Raw genomic sequence first — 18,208 nt, forward strand, 5'->3', positions numbered from 1 at the left:
TTAATGCTTATGAAGAAATATAAAATCTCATCCCTTCCCCAATATCGCGCCACACCCCTACCCCTTAATTCCCTGGTTGAACTTGATGGACATATGTCTTTTTTCGACCGTACTAACTATGTAACTATGTAACATAACATGGGGGGGGGGGGTCTCCTGGCTGTTCACACAGGTGTGTCATTGCTGTACATTGACCATGCATTGCTTCTGTGGTATTGCAAAGGCAAAGACAAATGCTTCCAGCCATCCATTGCACTAATGGATTGGTCATCAGCTGGCTGTCTATGTCCCGCATCAATATAGACCAAAGTACAGAGGGTTAGGCTATGCTATTGTGCACCTACCTGATGCATCAGAAGGTGCGAGGCCCTTGCTAAATTCTGTGCACAGACTTTGAGATCTATGCTTTAGACTGTATCTAAACCTGCTCCAACATGGACTGACATTCTGGCCTACTTTCAGCCGATGCGACTTGTCTGTCGCTGAACAGTCGCTTTTTATGTATTCAGCACCTATGTATAATGTTGTAAAAATGCTCTAGAAGCTAAAGTCGCAGAAATGTCACACATATTTGGCCTGCAACTTTCTGTGCGACAAATTCAGACAGGAAAAATCAGTATAAATCCTTAGAAAATTATCTCCCAGTGTCTCCATCTGCTGGCGGTATTGAATAAGCATTGCTGCACTGATGGGGTATGCATTAGACGAAAAAAAAGAAGAAAAAGAAGAATAATACGCCCAGAAAAGAGGCGAAAAGGAGAAAAACGTAAAAAAACGTGAAAAAAAAGTAAGAGGAAGAGAAGGGAAAAAAAGGTGGAAATGGGTTTAAAAGTGATTTCGGCGGAGAAATATATATATATATATATATATATATATATATATATATATACGCGCACACACACACATATATATAAACGTATTCTCCGTTGAGATATTGCAGCCGCTGCTGTGTCCAGGCCCAGGAGCCTTAGCACTGTGCTGTGATGTCACTCAATACCACTGACATCACTAGGTGTAAACAACATCTCTCCTTTGCTGTGTATGTGACTATGGAGCTGTTTGGTGATGTCGTCTATTATGGCCTTCATAGAAGCAACAGGAGATTGTTGCATCCATCTAGAACCCTCAGAACTACAGTGCTATGATGTCACTCACTTCCACAGGCCTTGCAGAGTGTAAACAACAACAACCCAGCTTTGTTGTGTATGTAACCATAGGGATTTGTGATGTCACCTAGAACCTTCACAGCAGCGACAGCTTTATGAGGAGCATCAGCACTGCTCTGCCTGAGCAGAACCATCACCGCCATAGGTTGTCAAATAACCCGGGTTTAACCCACACAGGTAAGTCCAATGGGGTGCAGGCATGTCCTCTATGCTTACAGCTTCCCGTGGGTGTTGGTTTGATACCGTTTGGGGACAGCCAAGGAGGCATCTGCAGGCAACAAAGGTAGGTGTGTGCTTGTGTGTGTGTTTCCTATGCAGATCCTAAGCCCAGTGTCACATGCAAGTAGGAGGAGTAAGAAGGGTTCCTGGCAAATCCGGGTTATGGATTGCATTTAAAAAGGCCCCGTGGGAGTGCAATGGGCCCCTGTCTTGCTGCTTAGCAATAATGGTATGGGTTTAGGTTCTGCTGTGTGTACTGGTGGTTGACTGCCCCCCAGCCCAGAGTGTGCATGGAAAATTGTCTGGCAGCCTCCCTGACAGCAAGCAGTGATAGTGCCCATGAAGGGGACCTTGTTGGGCCCGCCCCTTTCACGGTTATCGCTTCTCGGCCTTTTGGCTAAGATCAAGTGTAGTATCTGTTCTTATCAGTTTAATATCTGATACGTCCCCTATCTGGGGACCATATATTAAATGGATTTTTGAGAACGGGGGCCGATTTCGAAGCTTGCTTCCGTCGCCCTATGCATTGACCCGATATGGCAGTATCTTCGGGTACAGTGCACCACCCCCTTACAGGGTTAAAAAGAAAGATTCCTACTTTCATTGCTACCTGCTTGCTGGCTAGCCAGCTAGCCAGCCCTGTGGGCCTTGCTGCTGCTGCTGCTGCAGCCAAAAAACAAAAGGTGGTGCTGCTGCTGCTTCTGCTTCTGCTTGTGTCTGGCCGCTGTTGGAGCGTCCAGGCACAGGACTTCTGCTGCTGCTGACTAAATGGCCTCCTTAATTGGATCATTTGAGTAGCCAGCACACCTGTGCAGGTAGGGCATGACATGATAGGCAGCTGCCTTGATAGCGGGTGGGTGCTGAATGTTCCTAATTGACAAAATAAGATTAATGCTTATGAAGAAATATAAAATCTCATCCCTTCCCCAATATCGCGCCACACCCCTACCCCTTAATTCCCTGGTTGAACTTGATGGACATATGTCTTTTTTCGACCGTACTAACTATGTAACTATGTAACATAACATGGGGGGGGGGGGGTCTCCTGGCTGTTCACACAGGTGTGTCATTGCTGTACATTGACCATGCATTGCTTCTGTGGTATTGCAAAGGCAAAGACAAATGCTTCCAGCCATCCATTGCACTAATGGATTGGTCATCAGCTGGCTGTCTATGTCCCGCATCAATATAGACCAAAGTACAGAGGGTTAGGCTATGCTATTGTGCACCTACCTGATGCATCAGAAGGTGCGAGGCCCTTGCTAAATTCTGTGCACAGACTTTGAGATCTATGCTTTAGACTGTATCTAAACCTGCTCCAACATGGACTGACATTCTGGCCTACTTTCAGCCGATGCGACTTGTCTGTCGCTGAACAGTCGCTTTTTATGTATTCAGCACCTATGTATAATGTTGTAAAAATGCTCTAGAAGCTAAAGTCGCAGAAATGTCACACATATTTGGCCTGCAACTTTCTGTGCGACAAATTCAGACAGGAAAAATCAGTATAAATCCTTAGAAAATTATCCCCCAGTGTCTCCATCTGCTGGCGGTATTGAATAAGCATTGCTGCACTGATGGGGTATGCATTAGACGAAAAAAAAGAAGAAAAAGAAGAATAATACGCCCAGAAAAGAGGCGAAAAGGAGAAAAACGTAAAAAAACGTGAAAAAAAAGTAAGAGGAAGAGAAGGGAAAAAAAGGTGGAAATGGGTTTAAAAGTGATTTCGGCGGAGAAATATATATATATATATATATATATATATATATATATATATATATACGCGCACACACACACATATATATAAACGTATTCTCCGTTGAGATATTGCAGCCGCTGCTGTGTCCAGGCCCAGGAGCCTTAGCACTGTGCTGTGATGTCACTCAATACCACTGACATCACTAGGTGTAAACAACATCTCTCCTTTGCTGTGTATGTGACTATGGAGCTGTTTGGTGATGTCGTCTATTATGGCCTTCATAGAAGCAACAGGAGATTGTTGCATCCATCTAGAACCCTCAGAACTACAGTGCTATGATGTCACTCACTTCCACAGGCCTTGCAGAGTGTAAACAACAACAACCCAGCTTTGTTGTGTATGTAACCATAGGGATTTGTGATGTCACCTAGAACCTTCACAGCAGCGACAGCTTTATGAGGAGCATCAGCACTGCTCTGCCTGAGCAGAACCATCACCGCCATAGGTTGTCAAATAACCCGGGTTTAACCCACACAGGTAAGTCCAATGGGGTGCAGGCATGTCCTCTATGCTTACAGCTTCCCGTGGGTGTTGGTTTGATACCGTTTGGGGACAGCCAAGGAGGCATCTGCAGGCAACAAAGGTAGGTGTGTGCTTGTGTGTGTGTTTCCTATGCAGATCCTAAGCCCAGTGTCACATGCAAGTAGGAGGAGTAAGAAGGGTTCCTGGCAAATCCGGGTTATGGATTGCATTTAAAAAGGCCCCGTGGGAGTGCAATGGGCCCCTGTCTTGCTGCTTAGCAATAATGGTATGGGTTTAGGTTCTGCTGTGTGTACTGGTGGTTGACTGCCCCCCAGCCCAGAGTGTGCATGGAAAATTGTCTGGCAGCCTCCCTGACAGCAAGCAGTGATAGTGCCCATGAAGGGGACCTTGTTGGGCCCGCCCCTTTCACGGTTATCGCTTCTCGGCCTTTTGGCTAAGATCAAGTGTAGTATCTGTTCTTATCAGTTTAATATCTGATACGTCCCCTATCTGGGGACCATATATTAAATGGATTTTTGAGAACGGGGGCCGATTTCGAAGCTTGCTTCCGTCGCCCTATGCATTGACCCGATATGGCAGTATCTTCGGGTACAGTGCACCACCCCCTTACAGGGTTAAAAAGAAAGATTCCTACTTTCATTGCTACCTGCTTGCTGGCTAGCCAGCTAGCCAGCCCTGTGGGCCTTGCTGCTGCTGCTGCTGCAGCCAAAAAACAAAAGGTGGTGCTGCTGCTGCTTCTGCTTCTGCTTGTGTCTGGCCGCTGTTGGAGCGTCCAGGCACAGGACTTCTGCTGCTGCTGACTAAATGGCCTCCTTAATTGGATCATTTGAGTAGCCAGCACACCTGTGCAGGTAGGGCATGACATGATAGGCAGCTGCCTTGATAGCGGGTGGGTGCTGAATGTTCCTAATTGACAAAATAAGATTAATGCTTATGAAGAAATATAAAATCTCATCCCTTCCCCAATATTGCGCCACACCCCTACCCCTTAATTCCCTGGTTGAACTTGATGGACATATGTCTTTTTTCGACCGTACTAACTATGTAACTATGTAACATAACATGGGGGGGGGGGTCTCCTGGCTGTTCACACAGGTGTGTCATTGCTGTACATTGACCATGCATTGCTTCTGTGGTATTGCAAAGGCAAAGACAAATGCTTCCAGCCATCCATTGCACTAATGGATTGGTCATCAGCTGGCTGTCTATGTCCCGCATCAATATAGACCAAAGTACAGAGGGTTAGGCTATGCTATTGTGCACCTACCTGATGCATCAGAAGGTGCGAGGCCCTTGCTAAATTCTGTGCACAGACTTTGAGATCTATGCTTTAGACTGTATCTAAACCTGCTCCAACATGGACTGACATTCTGGCCTACTTTCAGCCGATGCGACTTGTCTGTCGCTGAACAGTCGCTTTTTATGTATTCAGCACCTATGTATAATGTTGTAAAAATGCTCTAGAAGCTAAAGTCGCAGAAATGTCACACATATTTGGCCTGCAACTTTCTGTGCGACAAATTCAGACAGGAAAAATCAGTATAAATCCTTAGAAAATTATCCCCCAGTGTCTCCATCTGCTGGCGGTATTGAATAAGCATTGCTGCACTGATGGGGTATGCATTAGACGAAAAAAAAGAAGAAAAAGAAGAATAATACGCCCAGAAAAGAGGCGAAAAGGAGAAAAACGTAAAAAAACGTGAAAAAAAAGTAAGAGGAAGAGAAGGGAAAAAAAGGTGGAAATGGGTTTAAAAGTGATTTCGGCGGAGAAATATATATATATATATATATATATATATATATATATACGCGCACACACACACATATATATAAACGTATTCTCCGTTGAGATATTGCAGCCGCTGCTGTGTCCAGGCCCAGGAGCCTTAGCACTGTGCTGTGATGTCACTCAATACCACTGACATCACTAGGTGTAAACAACATCTCTCCTTTGCTGTGTATGTGACTATGGAGCTGTTTGGTGATGTCGTCTATTATGGCCTTCATAGAAGCAACAGGAGATTGTTGCATCCATCTAGAACCCTCAGAACTACAGTGCTATGATGTCACTCACTTCCACAGGCCTTGCAGAGTGTAAACAACAACAACCCAGCTTTGTTGTGTATGTAACCATAGGGATTTGTGATGTCACCTAGAACCTTCACAGCAGCGACAGCTTTATGAGGAGCATCAGCACTGCTCTGCCTGAGCAGAACCATCACCGCCATAGGTTGTCAAATAACCCGGGTTTAACCCACACAGGTAAGTCCAATGGGGTGCAGGCATGTCCTCTATGCTTACAGCTTCCCGTGGGTGTTGGTTTGATACCGTTTGGGGACAGCCAAGGAGGCATCTGCAGGCAACAAAGGTAGGTGTGTGCTTGTGTGTGTGTTTCCTATGCAGATCCTAAGCCCAGTGTCACATGCAAGTAGGAGGAGTAAGAAGGGTTCCTGGCAAATCCGGGTTATGGATTGCATTTAAAAAGGCCCCGTGGGAGTGCAATGGGCCCCTGTCTTGCTGCTTAGCAATAATGGTATGGGTTTAGGTTCTGCTGTGTGTACTGGTGGTTGACTGCCCCCCAGCCCAGAGTGTGCATGGAAAATTGTCTGGCAGCCTCCCTGACAGCAAGCAGTGATAGTGCCCATGAAGGGGACCTTGTTGGGCCCGCCCCTTTCACGGTTATCGCTTCTCGGCCTTTTGGCTAAGATCAAGTGTAGTATCTGTTCTTATCAGTTTAATATCTGATACGTCCCCTATCTGGGGACCATATATTAAATGGATTTTTGAGAACGGGGGCCGATTTCGAAGCTTGCTTCCGTCGCCCTATGCATTGACCCGATATGGCAGTATCTTCGGGTACAGTGCACCACCCCCTTACAGGGTTAAAAAGAAAGATTCCTACTTTCATTGCTACCTGCTTGCTGGCTAGCCAGCTAGCCAGCCCTGTGGGCCTTGCTGCTGCTGCTGCTGCAGCCAAAAAACAAAAGGTGGTGCTGCTGCTGCTTCTGCTTCTGCTTGTGTCTGGCCGCTGTTGGAGCGTCCAGGCACAGGACTTCTGCTGCTGCTGACTAAATGGCCTCCTTAATTGGATCATTTGAGTAGCCAGCACACCTGTGCAGGTAGGGCATGACATGATAGGCAGCTGCCTTGATAGCGGGTGGGTGCTGAATGTTCCTAATTGACAAAATAAGATTAATGCTTATGAAGAAATATAAAATCTCATCCCTTCCCCAATATCGCGCCACACCCCTACCCCTTAATTCCCTGGTTGAACTTGATGGACATATGTCTTTTTTCGACCGTACTAACTATGTAACTATGTAACATAACATGGGGGGGGGGGGTCTCCTGGCTGTTCACACAGGTGTGTCATTGCTGTACATTGACCATGCATTGCTTCTGTGGTATTGCAAAGGCAAAGACAAATGCTTCCAGCCATCCATTGCACTAATGGATTGGTCATCAGCTGGCTGTCTATGTCCCGCATCAATATAGACCAAAGTACAGAGGGTTAGGCTATGCTATTGTGCACCTACCTGATGCATCAGAAGGTGCGAGGCCCTTGCTAAATTCTGTGCACAGACTTTGAGATCTATGCTTTAGACTGTATCTAAACCTGCTCCAACATGGACTGACATTCTGGCCTACTTTCAGCCGATGCGACTTGTCTGTCGCTGAACAGTCGCTTTTTATGTATTCAGCACCTATGTATAATGTTGTAAAAATGCTCTAGAAGCTAAAGTCGCAGAAATGTCACACATATTTGGCCTGCAACTTTCTGTGCGACAAATTCAGACAGGAAAAATCAGTATAAATCCTTAGAAAATTATCCCCCAGTGTCTCCATCTGCTGGCGGTATTGAATAAGCATTGCTGCACTGATGGGGTATGCATTAGACGAAAAAAAAGAAGAAAAAGAAGAATAATACGCCCAGAAAAGAGGCGAAAAGGAGAAAAACGTAAAAAAACGTGAAAAAAAAGTAAGAGGAAGAGAAGGGAAAAAAAGGTGGAAATGGGTTTAAAAGTGATTTCGGCGGAGAAATATATATATATATATATATATATATATATATATATACGCGCACACACACACATATATATAAACGTATTCTCCGTTGAGATATTGCAGCCGCTGCTGTGTCCAGGCCCAGGAGCCTTAGCACTGTGCTGTGATGTCACTCAATACCACTGACATCACTAGGTGTAAACAACATCTCTCCTTTGCTGTGTATGTGACTATGGAGCTGTTTGGTGATGTCGTCTATTATGGCCTTCATAGAAGCAACAGGAGATTGTTGCATCCATCTAGAACCCTCAGAACTACAGTGCTATGATGTCACTCACTTCCACAGGCCTTGCAGAGTGTAAACAACAACAACCCAGCTTTGTTGTGTATGTAACCATAGGGATTTGTGATGTCACCTAGAACCTTCACAGCAGCGACAGCTTTATGAGGAGCATCAGCACTGCTCTGCCTGAGCAGAACCATCACCGCCATAGGTTGTCAAATAACCCGGGTTTAACCCACACAGGTAAGTCCAATGGGGTGCAGGCATGTCCTCTATGCTTACAGCTTCCCGTGGGTGTTGGTTTGATACCGTTTGGGGACAGCCAAGGAGGCATCTGCAGGCAACAAAGGTAGGTGTGTGCTTGTGTGTGTGTTTCCTATGCAGATCCTAAGCCCAGTGTCACATGCAAGTAGGAGGAGTAAGAAGGGTTCCTGGCAAATCCGGGTTATGGATTGCATTTAAAAAGGCCCCGTGGGAGTGCAATGGGCCCCTGTCTTGCTGCTTAGCAATAATGGTATGGGTTTAGGTTCTGCTGTGTGTACTGGTGGTTGACTGCCCCCCAGCCCAGAGTGTGCATGGAAAATTGTCTGGCAGCCTCCCTGACAGCAAGCAGTGATAGTGCCCATGAAGGGGACCTTGTTGGGCCCGCCCCTTTCACGGTTATCGCTTCTCGGCCTTTTGGCTAAGATCAAGTGTAGTATCTGTTCTTATCAGTTTAATATCTGATACGTCCCCTATCTGGGGACCATATATTAAATGGATTTTTGAGAACGGGGGCCGATTTCGAAGCTTGCTTCCGTCGCCCTATGCATTGACCCGATATGGCAGTATCTTCGGGTACAGTGCACCACCCCCTTACAGGGTTAAAAAGAAAGATTCCTACTTTCATTGCTACCTGCTTGCTGGCTAGCCAGCTAGCCAGCCCTGTGGGCCTTGCTGCTGCTGCTGCTGCAGCCAAAAAACAAAAGGTGGTGCTGCTGCTGCTTCTGCTTCTGCTTGTGTCTGGCCGCTGTTGGAGCGTCCAGGCACAGGACTTCTGCTGCTGCTGACTAAATGGCCTCCTTAATTGGATCATTTGAGTAGCCAGCACACCTGTGCAGGTAGGGCATGACATGATAGGCAGCTGCCTTGATAGCGGGTGGGTGCTGAATGTTCCTAATTGACAAAATAAGATTAATGCTTATGAAGAAATATAAAATCTCATCCCTTCCCCAATATCGCGCCACACCCCTACCCCTTAATTCCCTGGTTGAACTTGATGGACATATGTCTTTTTTCGACCGTACTAACTATGTAACTATGTAACATAACATGGGGGGGGGGGTCTCCTGGCTGTTCACACAGGTGTGTCATTGCTGTACATTGACCATGCATTGCTTCTGTGGTATTGCAAAGGCAAAGACAAATGCTTCCAGCCATCCATTGCACTAATGGATTGGTCATCAGCTGGCTGTCTATGTCCCGCATCAATATAGACCAAAGTACAGAGGGTTAGGCTATGCTATTGTGCACCTACCTGATGCATCAGAAGGTGCGAGGCCCTTGCTAAATTCTGTGCACAGACTTTGAGATCTATGCTTTAGACTGTATCTAAACCTGCTCCAACATGGACTGACATTCTGGCCTACTTTCAGCCGATGCGACTTGTCTGTCGCTGAACAGTCGCTTTTTATGTATTCAGCACCTATGTATAATGTTGTAAAAATGCTCTAGAAGCTAAAGTCGCAGAAATGTCACACATATTTGGCCTGCAACTTTCTGTGCGACAAATTCAGACAGGAAAAATCAGTATAAATCCTTAGAAAATTATCCCCCAGTGTCTCCATCTGCTGGCGGTATTGAATAAGCATTGCTGCACTGATGGGGTATGCATTAGACGAAAAAAAAGAAGAAAAAGAAGAATAATACGCCCAGAAAAGAGGCGAAAAGGAGAAAAACGTAAAAAAACGTGAAAAAAAAGTAAGAGGAAGAGAAGGGAAAAAAAGGTGGAAATGGGTTTAAAAGTGATTTCGGAGGAGAAATATATATATATATATATATATATATATATATATATATATATATATATACGCGCACACACACACATATATATAAACGTATTCTCCGTTGAGATATTGCAGCCGCTGCTGTGTCCAGGCCCAGGAGCCTTAGCACTGTGCTGTGATGTCACTCAATACCACTGACATCACTAGGTGTAAACAACATCTCTCCTTTGCTGTGTATGTGACTATGGAGCTGTTTGGTGATGTCGTCTATTATGGCCTTCATAGAAGCAACAGGAGATTGTTGCATCCATCTAGAACCCTCAGAACTACAGTGCTATGATGTCACTCACTTCCACAGGCCTTGCAGAGTGTAAACAACAACAACCCAGCTTTGTTGTGTATGTAACCATAGGGATTTGTGATGTCACCTAGAACCTTCACAGCAGCGACAGCTTTATGAGGAGCATCAGCACTGCTCTGCCTGAGCAGAACCATCACCGCCATAGGTTGTCAAATAACCCGGGTTTAACCCACACAGGTAAGTCCAATGGGGTGCAGGCATGTCCTCTATGCTTACAGCTTCCCGTGGGTGTTGGTTTGATACCGTTTGGGGACAGCCAAGGAGGCATCTGCAGGCAACAAAGGTAGGTGTGTGCTTGTGTGTGTGTTTCCTATGCAGATCCTAAGCCCAGTGTCACATGCAAGTAGGAGGAGTAAGAAGGGTTCCTGGCAAATCCGGGTTATGGATTGCATTTAAAAAGGCCCCGTGGGAGTGCAATGGGCCCCTGTCTTGCTGCTTAGCAATAATGGTATGGGTTTAGGTTCTGCTGTGTGTACTGGTGGTTGACTGCCCCCCAGCCCAGAGTGTGCATGGAAAATTGTCTGGCAGCCTCCCTGACAGCAAGCAGTGATAGTGCCCATGAAGGGGACCTTGTTGGGCCCGCCCCTTTCACGGTTATCGCTTCTCGGCCTTTTGGCTAAGATCAAGTGTAGTATCTGTTCTTATCAGTTTAATATCTGATACGTCCCCTATCTGGGGACCATATATTAAATGGATTTTTGAGAACGGGGGCCGATTTCGAAGCTTGCTTCCGTCGCCCTATGCATTGACCCGATATGGCAGTATCTTCGGGTACAGTGCACCACCCCCTTACAGGGTTAAAAAGAAAGATTCCTACTTTCATTGCTACCTGCTTGCTGGCTAGCCAGCTAGCCAGCCCTGTGGGCCTTGCTGCTGCTGCTGCTGCAGCCAAAAAACAAAAGGTGGTGCTGCTGCTGCTTCTGCTTCTGCTTGTGTCTGGCCGCTGTTGGAGCGTCCAGGCACAGGACTTCTGCTGCTGCTGACTAAATGGCCTCCTTAATTGGATCATTTGAGTAGCCAGCACACCTGTGCAGGTAGGGCATGACATGATAGGCAGCTGCCTTGATAGCGGGTGGGTGCTGAATGTTCCTAATTGACAAAATAAGATTAATGCTTATGAAGAAATATAAAATCTCATCCCTTCCCCAATATCGCGCCACACCCCTACCCCTTAATTCCCTGGTTGAACTTGATGGACATATGTCTTTTTTCGACCGTACTAACTATGTAACTATGTAACATAACATGGGGGGGGGGGGTCTCCTGGCTGTTCACACAGGTGTGTCATTGCTGTACATTGACCATGCATTGCTTCTGTGGTATTGCAAAGGCAAAGACAAATGCTTCCAGCCATCCATTGCACTAATGGATTGGTCATCAGCTGGCTGTCTATGTCCCGCATCAATATAGACCAAAGTACAGAGGGTTAGGCTATGCTATTGTGCACCTACCTGATGCATCAGAAGGTGCGAGGCCCTTGCTAAATTCTGTGCACAGACTTTGAGATCTATGCTTTAGACTGTATCTAAACCTGCTCCAACATGGACTGACATTCTGGCCTACTTTCAGCCGATGCGACTTGTCTGTCGCTGAACAGTCGCTTTTTATGTATTCAGCACCTATGTATAATGTTGTAAAAATGCTCTAGAAGCTAAAGTCGCAGAAATGTCACACATATTTGGCCTGCAACTTTCTGTGCGACAAATTCAGACAGGAAAAATCAGTATAAATCCTTAGAAAATTATCCCCCAGTGTCTCCATCTGCTGGCGGTATTGAATAAGCATTGCTGCACTGATGGGGTATGCATTAGACGAAAAAAAAGAAGAAAAAGAAGAATAATACGCCCAGAAAAGAGGCGAAAAGGAGAAAAACGTAAAAAAACGTGAAAAAAAAGTAAGAGGAAGAGAAGGGAAAAAAAGGTGGAAATGGGTTTAAAAGTGATTTCGGCGGAGAAATATATATATATATATATATATATATATATATATATATATATACGCGCACACACACACATATATATAAACGTATTCTCCGTTGAGATATTGCAGCCGCTGCTGTGTCCAGGCCCAGGAGCCTTAGCACTGTGCTGTGATGTCACTCAATACCACTGACATCACTAGGTGTAAACAACATCTCTCCTTTGCTGTGTATGTGACTATGGAGCTGTTTGGTGATGTCGTCTATTATGGCCTTCATAGAAGCAACAGGAGATTGTTGCATCCATCTAGAACCCTCAGAACTACAGTGCTATGATGTCACTCACTTCCACAGGCCTTGCAGAGTGTAAACAACAACAACCCAGCTTTGTTGTGTATGTAACCATAGGGATTTGTGATGTCACCTAGAACCTTCACAGCAGCGACAGCTTTATGAGGAGCATCAGCACTGCTCTGCCTGAGCAGAACCATCACCGCCATAGGTTGTCAAATAACCCGGGTTTAACCCACACAGGTAAGTCCAATGGGGTGCAGGCATGTCCTCTATGCTTACAGCTTCCCGTGGGTGTTGGTTTGATACCGTTTGGGGACAGCCAAGGAGGCATCTGCAGGCAACAAAGGTAGGTGTGTGCTTGTGTGTGTGTTTCCTATGCAGATCCTAAGCCCAGTGTCACATGCAAGTAGGAGGAGTAAGAAGGGTTCCTGGCAAATCCGGGTTATGGATTGCATTTAAAAAGGCCCCGTGGGAGTGCAATGGGCCCCTGTCTTGCTGCTTAGCAATAATGGTATGGGTTTAGGTTCTGCTGTGTGTACTGGTGGTTGACTGCCCCCCAGCCCAGAGTGTGCATGGAAAATTGTCTGGCAGCCTCCCTGACAGCAAGCAGTGATAGTGCCCATGAAGGGGACCTTGTTGGGCCCGCCCCTTTCACGGTTATCGCTTCTCAGCCTTTTGGCTAAGATCAAGTGTAGTATCTGTTCTTATCAGTTTAATATCTGATACGTCCCCTATCTGGGGACCATATATTAAATGGATTTTTGAGAACGGGGGCCGATTTCGAAGCTTGCTTCCGTCGCCCTATGCATTGACCCGATATGGCAGTATCTTCGGGTACAGTGCACCACCCCCTTACAGGGTTAAAAAGAAAGATTCCTACTTTCATTGCTACCTGCTTGCTGGCTAGCCAGCTAGCCAGCCCTGTGGGCCTTGCTGCTGCTGCTGCAGCCAAAAAACAAAAGGTGGTGCTGCTGCTGCTGCTTCTGCTTCTGCTTGTGTCTGGCCGCTGTTGGAGCGTCCAGGCACAGGACTTCTGCTGCTGCTGACTAAATGGCCTCCTTAATTGGATCATTTGAGTAGCCAGCACACCTGTGCAGGTAGGGCATGACATGATAGGCAGCTGCCTTGATAGCGGGTGGGTGCTGAATGTTCCTAATTGACAAAATAAGATTAATGCTTATGAAGAAATATAAAATCTCATCCCTTCCCCAATATCGCGCCACACCCCTACCCCTTAATTCCCTGGTTGAACTTGATGGACATATGTCTTTTTTCGACCGTACTAACTATGTAACTATGTAACATAACATGGGGGGGGGGGGGGGTCTCCTGGCTGTTCACACAGGTGTGTCATTGCTGTACATTGACCATGCATTGCTTCTGTGGTATTGCAAAGGCAAAGACAAATGCTTCCAGCCATCCATTGCACTAATGGATTGGTCATCAGCTGGCTGTCTATGTCCCGCATCAATATAGACCAAAGTACAGAGGGTTAGGCTATGCTATTGTGCACCTACCTGATGCATCAGAAGGTGCGAGGCCCTTGCTAAATTCTGTGCACAGACTTTGAGATCTATGCTTTAGACTGTATCTAAACCTGCTCCAACATGGACTGACATTCTGGCCTACTTTCAGCCGATGCGACTTGTCTGTCGCTGAACAGTCGCTTTTTATGTATTCAGCACCTATGTATAATGTTGTAAAAATGCTCTAGAAGCTAAAGTCGCAGAAATGTCACACATATTTGGCCTGCAACTTTCTGTGCGACAAATTCAGACAGGAAAAATCAGTATAAATCCTTAGAAAATTATCCCCCAGTGTCTCCATCTGCTGGCGGTATTGAATAAGCATTGCTGCACTGATGGGGTATGCATTAGACGAAAAAAAAGAAGAAAAAGAAGAATAATACGCCCAGAAAAGAGGCGAAAAGGAGAAAAACGTAAAAAAACGTGAAAAAAAAGTAAGAGGAAGAGAAGGGAAAAAAAGGTGGAAATGGGTTTAAAAGTGATTTCGGCGGAGAAATATATATATATATATATATATATATATATATATATATACGCGCACACACACACATATATATAAACGTATTCTCCGTTGAGATATTGCAGCCGCTGCTGTGTCCAGGCCCAGGAGCCTTAGCACTGTGCTGTGATGTCACTCAATACCACTGACATCACTAGGTGTAAACAACATCTCTCCTTTGCTGTGTATGTGACTATGGAGCTGTTTGGTGATGTCGTCTATTATGGCCTTCATAGAAGCAACAGGAGATTGTTGCATCCATCTAGAACCCTCAGAACTACAGTGCTATGATGTCACTCACTTCCACAGGCCTTGCAGAGTGTAAACAACAACAACCCAGCTTTGTTGTGTATGTAACCATAGGGATTTGTGATGTCACCTAGAACCTTCACAGCAGCGACAGCTTTATGAGGAGCATCAGCACTGCTCTGCCTGAGCAGAACCATCACCGCCATAGGTTGTCAAATAACCCGGGTTTAACCCACACAGGTAAGTCCAATGGGGTGCAGGCATGTCCTCTATGCTTACAGCTTCCCGTGGGTGTTGGTTTGATACCGTTTGGGGACAGCCAAGGAGGCATCTGCAGGCAACAAAGGTAGGTGTGTGCTTGTGTGTGTGTTTCCTATGCAGATCCTAAGCCCAGTGTCACATGCAAGTAGGAGGAGTAAGAAGGGTTCCTGGCAAATCCGGGTTATGGATTGCATTTAAAAAGGCCCCGTGGGAGTGCAATGGGCCCCTGTCTTGCTGCTTAGCAATAATGGTATGGGTTTAGGTTCTGCTGTGTGTACTGGTGGTTGACTGCCCCCCAGCCCAGAGTGTGCATGGAAAATTGTCTGGCAGCCTCCCTGACAGCAAGCAGTGATAGTGCCCATGAAGGGGACCTTGTTGGGCCCGCCCCTTTCACGGTTATCGCTTCTCGGCCTTTTGGCTAAGATCAAGTGTAGTATCTGTTCTTATCAGTTTAATATCTGATACGTCCCCTATCTGGGGACCATATATTAAATGGATTTTTGAGAACGGGGGCCGATTTCGAAGCTTGCTTCCGTCGCCCTATGCATTGACCCGATATGGCAGTATCTTCGGGTACAGTGCACCACCCCCTTACAGGGTTAAAAAGAAAGATTCCTACTTTCATTGCTACCTGCTTGCTGGCTAGCCAGCTAGCCAGCCCTGTGGGCCTTGCTGCTGCTGCTGCTGCAGCCAAAAAACAAAAGGTGGTGCTGCTGCTGCTTCTGCTTCTGCTTGTGTCTGGCCGCTGTTGGAGCGTCCAGGCACAGGACTTCTGCTGCTGCTGACTAAATGGCCTCCTTAATTGGATCATTTGAGTAGCCAGCACACCTGTGCAGGTAGGGCATGACATGATAGGCAGCTGCCTTGATAGCGGGTGGGTGCTGAATGTTCCTAATTGACAAAATAAGATTAATGCTTATGAAGAAATATAAAATCTCATCCCTTCCCCAATATCGCGCCACACCCCTACCCCTTAATTCCCTGGTTGAACTTGATGGACATATGTCTTTTTTCGACCGTACTAACTATGTAACTATGTAACATAACATGGGGGGGGGGGGTCTCCTGGCTGTTCACACAGGTGTGTCATTGCTGTACATTGACCATGCATTGCTTCTGTGGTATTGCAAAGGCAAAGACAAATGCTTCCAGCCATCCATTGCACTAATGGATTGGTCATCAGCTGGCTGTCTATGTCCCGCATCAATATAGACCAAAGTACAGAGGGTTAGGCTATGCTATTGTGCACCTACCTGATGCATCAGAAGGTGCGAGGCCCTTGCTAAATTCTGTGCACAGACTTTGAGATCTATGCTTTAGACTGTATCTAAACCTGCTCCAACATGGACTGACATTCTGGCCTACTTTCAGCCGATGCGACTTGTCTGTCGCTGAACAGTCGCTTTTTATGTATTCAGCACCTATGTATAATGTTGTAAAAATGCTCTAGAAGCTAAAGTCGCAGAAATGTCACACATATTTGGCCTGCAACTTTCTGTGCGACAAATTCAGACAGGAAAAATCAGTATAAATCCTTAGAAAATTATCCCCCAGTGTCTCCATCTGCTGGCGGTATTGAATAAGCATTGCTGCACTGATGGGGTATGCATTAGACGAAAAAAAAGAAGAAAAAGAAGAATAATACGCCCAGAAAAGAGGCGAAAAGGAGAAAAACGTAAAAAAACGTGAAAAAAAAGTAAGAGGAAGAGAAGGGAAAAAAAGGTGGAAATGGGTTTAAAAGTGATTTCGGCGGAGAAATATATATATATATATATATATATATATATATATATATATATATATACGCGCACACACACACATATATATAAACGTATTCTCCGTTGAGATATTGCAGCCGCTGCTGTGTCCAGGCCCAGGAGCCTTAGCACTGTGCTGTGATGTCACTCAATACCACTGACATCACTAGGTGTAAACAACATCTCTCCTTTGCTGTGTATGTGACTATGGAGCTGTTTGGTGATGTCGTCTATTATGGCCTTCATAGAAGCAACAGGAGATTGTTGCATCCATCTAGAACCCTCAGAACTACAGTGCTATGATGTCACTCACTTCCACAGGCCTTGCAGAGTGTAAACAACAACAACCCAGCTTTGTTGTGTATGTAACCATAGGGATTTGTGATGTCACCTAGAACCTTCACAGCAGCGACAGCTTTATGAGGAGCATCAGCACTGCTCTGCCTGAGCAGAACCATCACCGCCATAGGTTGTCAAATAACCCGGGTTTAACCCACACAGGTAAGTCCAATGGGGTGCAGGCATGTCCTCTATGCTTACAGCTTCCCGTGGGTGTTGGTTTGATACCGTTTGGGGACAGCCAAGGAGGCATCTGCAGGCAACAAAGGTAGGTGTGTGCTTGTGTGTGTGTTTCCTATGCAGATCCTAAGCCCAGTGTCACATGCAAGTAGGAGGAGTAAGAAGGGTTCCTGGCAAATCCGGGTTATGGATTGCATTTAAAAAGGCCCCGTGGGAGTGCAATGGGCCCCTGTCTTGCTGCTTAGCAATAATGGTATGGGTTTAGGTTCTGCTGTGTGTACTGGTGGTTGACTGCCCCCCAGCCCAGAGTGTGCATGGAAAATTGTCTGGCAGCCTCCCTGACAGCAAGCAGTGATAGTGCCCATGAAGGGGACCTTGTTGGGCCCGCCCCTTTCACGGTTATCGCTTCTCGGCCTTTTGGCTAAGATCAAGTGTAGTATCTGTTCTTATCAGTTTAATATCTGATACGTCCCCTATCTGGGGACCATATATTAAATGGATTTTTGAGAACGGGGGCCGATTTCGAAGCTTGCTTCCGTCGCCCTATGCATTGACCCGATATGGCAGTATCTTCGGGTACAGTGCACCACCCCCTTACAGGGTTAAAAAGAAAGATTCCTACTTTCATTGCTACCTGCTTGCTGGCTAGCCAGCTAGCCAGCCCTGTGGGCCTTGCTGCTGCTGCTGCTGCAGCCAAAAAACAAAAGGTGGTGCTGCTGCTGCTGCTTCTGCTTCTGCTTGTGTCTGGCCGCTGTTGGAGCGTCCAGGCACAGGACTTCTGCTGCTGCTGACTAAATGGCCTCCTTAATTGGATCATTTGAGTAGCCAGCACACCTGTGCAGGTAGGGCATGACATGATAGGCAGCTGCCTTGATAGCGGGTGGGTGCTGAATGTTCCTAATTGACAAAATAAGATTAATGCTT

General features: G+C 46.1%; 8 non-coding genes across 8 annotated transcripts; all 8 read left to right on the plus strand.

Annotated features, from left to right (window-relative positions):
* Nucleotides 1-1,762: 1,762 nt before the first annotated feature.
* On the plus strand, nucleotides 1,763-1,953 carry LOC130329551 (U2 spliceosomal RNA). The gene has a single exon (XR_008873097.1). It is a non-coding gene; the product is annotated as a U2 spliceosomal RNA (small nuclear RNA).
* A 2,087-nt stretch (nucleotides 1,954-4,040) lies between these two features.
* Nucleotides 4,041-4,231, plus strand: LOC130329552 (U2 spliceosomal RNA). Its single transcript, XR_008873098.1, has one exon. It is a non-coding gene; the product is annotated as a U2 spliceosomal RNA (small nuclear RNA).
* Nucleotides 4,232-6,308: 2,077 nt separating this feature from the next.
* Nucleotides 6,309-6,499, plus strand: LOC130329553 (U2 spliceosomal RNA). The gene has a single exon (XR_008873099.1). It is a non-coding gene; the product is annotated as a U2 spliceosomal RNA (small nuclear RNA).
* A 2,078-nt stretch (nucleotides 6,500-8,577) lies between these two features.
* On the plus strand, nucleotides 8,578-8,768 carry LOC130329554 (U2 spliceosomal RNA). Its single transcript, XR_008873100.1, has one exon. It is a non-coding gene; the product is annotated as a U2 spliceosomal RNA (small nuclear RNA).
* A 2,089-nt stretch (nucleotides 8,769-10,857) lies between these two features.
* Nucleotides 10,858-11,048, plus strand: LOC130329556 (U2 spliceosomal RNA). Its single transcript, XR_008873102.1, has one exon. It is a non-coding gene; the product is annotated as a U2 spliceosomal RNA (small nuclear RNA).
* Nucleotides 11,049-13,132: 2,084 nt separating this feature from the next.
* On the plus strand, nucleotides 13,133-13,323 carry LOC130329511 (U2 spliceosomal RNA). Its single transcript, XR_008873070.1, has one exon. It is a non-coding gene; the product is annotated as a U2 spliceosomal RNA (small nuclear RNA).
* A 2,083-nt stretch (nucleotides 13,324-15,406) lies between these two features.
* Nucleotides 15,407-15,597, plus strand: LOC130329557 (U2 spliceosomal RNA). Its single transcript, XR_008873103.1, has one exon. It is a non-coding gene; the product is annotated as a U2 spliceosomal RNA (small nuclear RNA).
* A 2,088-nt stretch (nucleotides 15,598-17,685) lies between these two features.
* On the plus strand, nucleotides 17,686-17,876 carry LOC130329559 (U2 spliceosomal RNA). Its single transcript, XR_008873104.1, has one exon. It is a non-coding gene; the product is annotated as a U2 spliceosomal RNA (small nuclear RNA).
* The last annotated feature ends 332 nt before the right edge of the window (nucleotides 17,877-18,208 follow it).

This window comes from Hyla sarda, unplaced genomic scaffold (genome assembly GCF_029499605.1).
Source record: "Hyla sarda isolate aHylSar1 unplaced genomic scaffold, aHylSar1.hap1 scaffold_318, whole genome shotgun sequence".
NCBI classification, from domain to species: Eukaryota; Metazoa; Chordata; class Amphibia; order Anura; family Hylidae; genus Hyla; species Hyla sarda.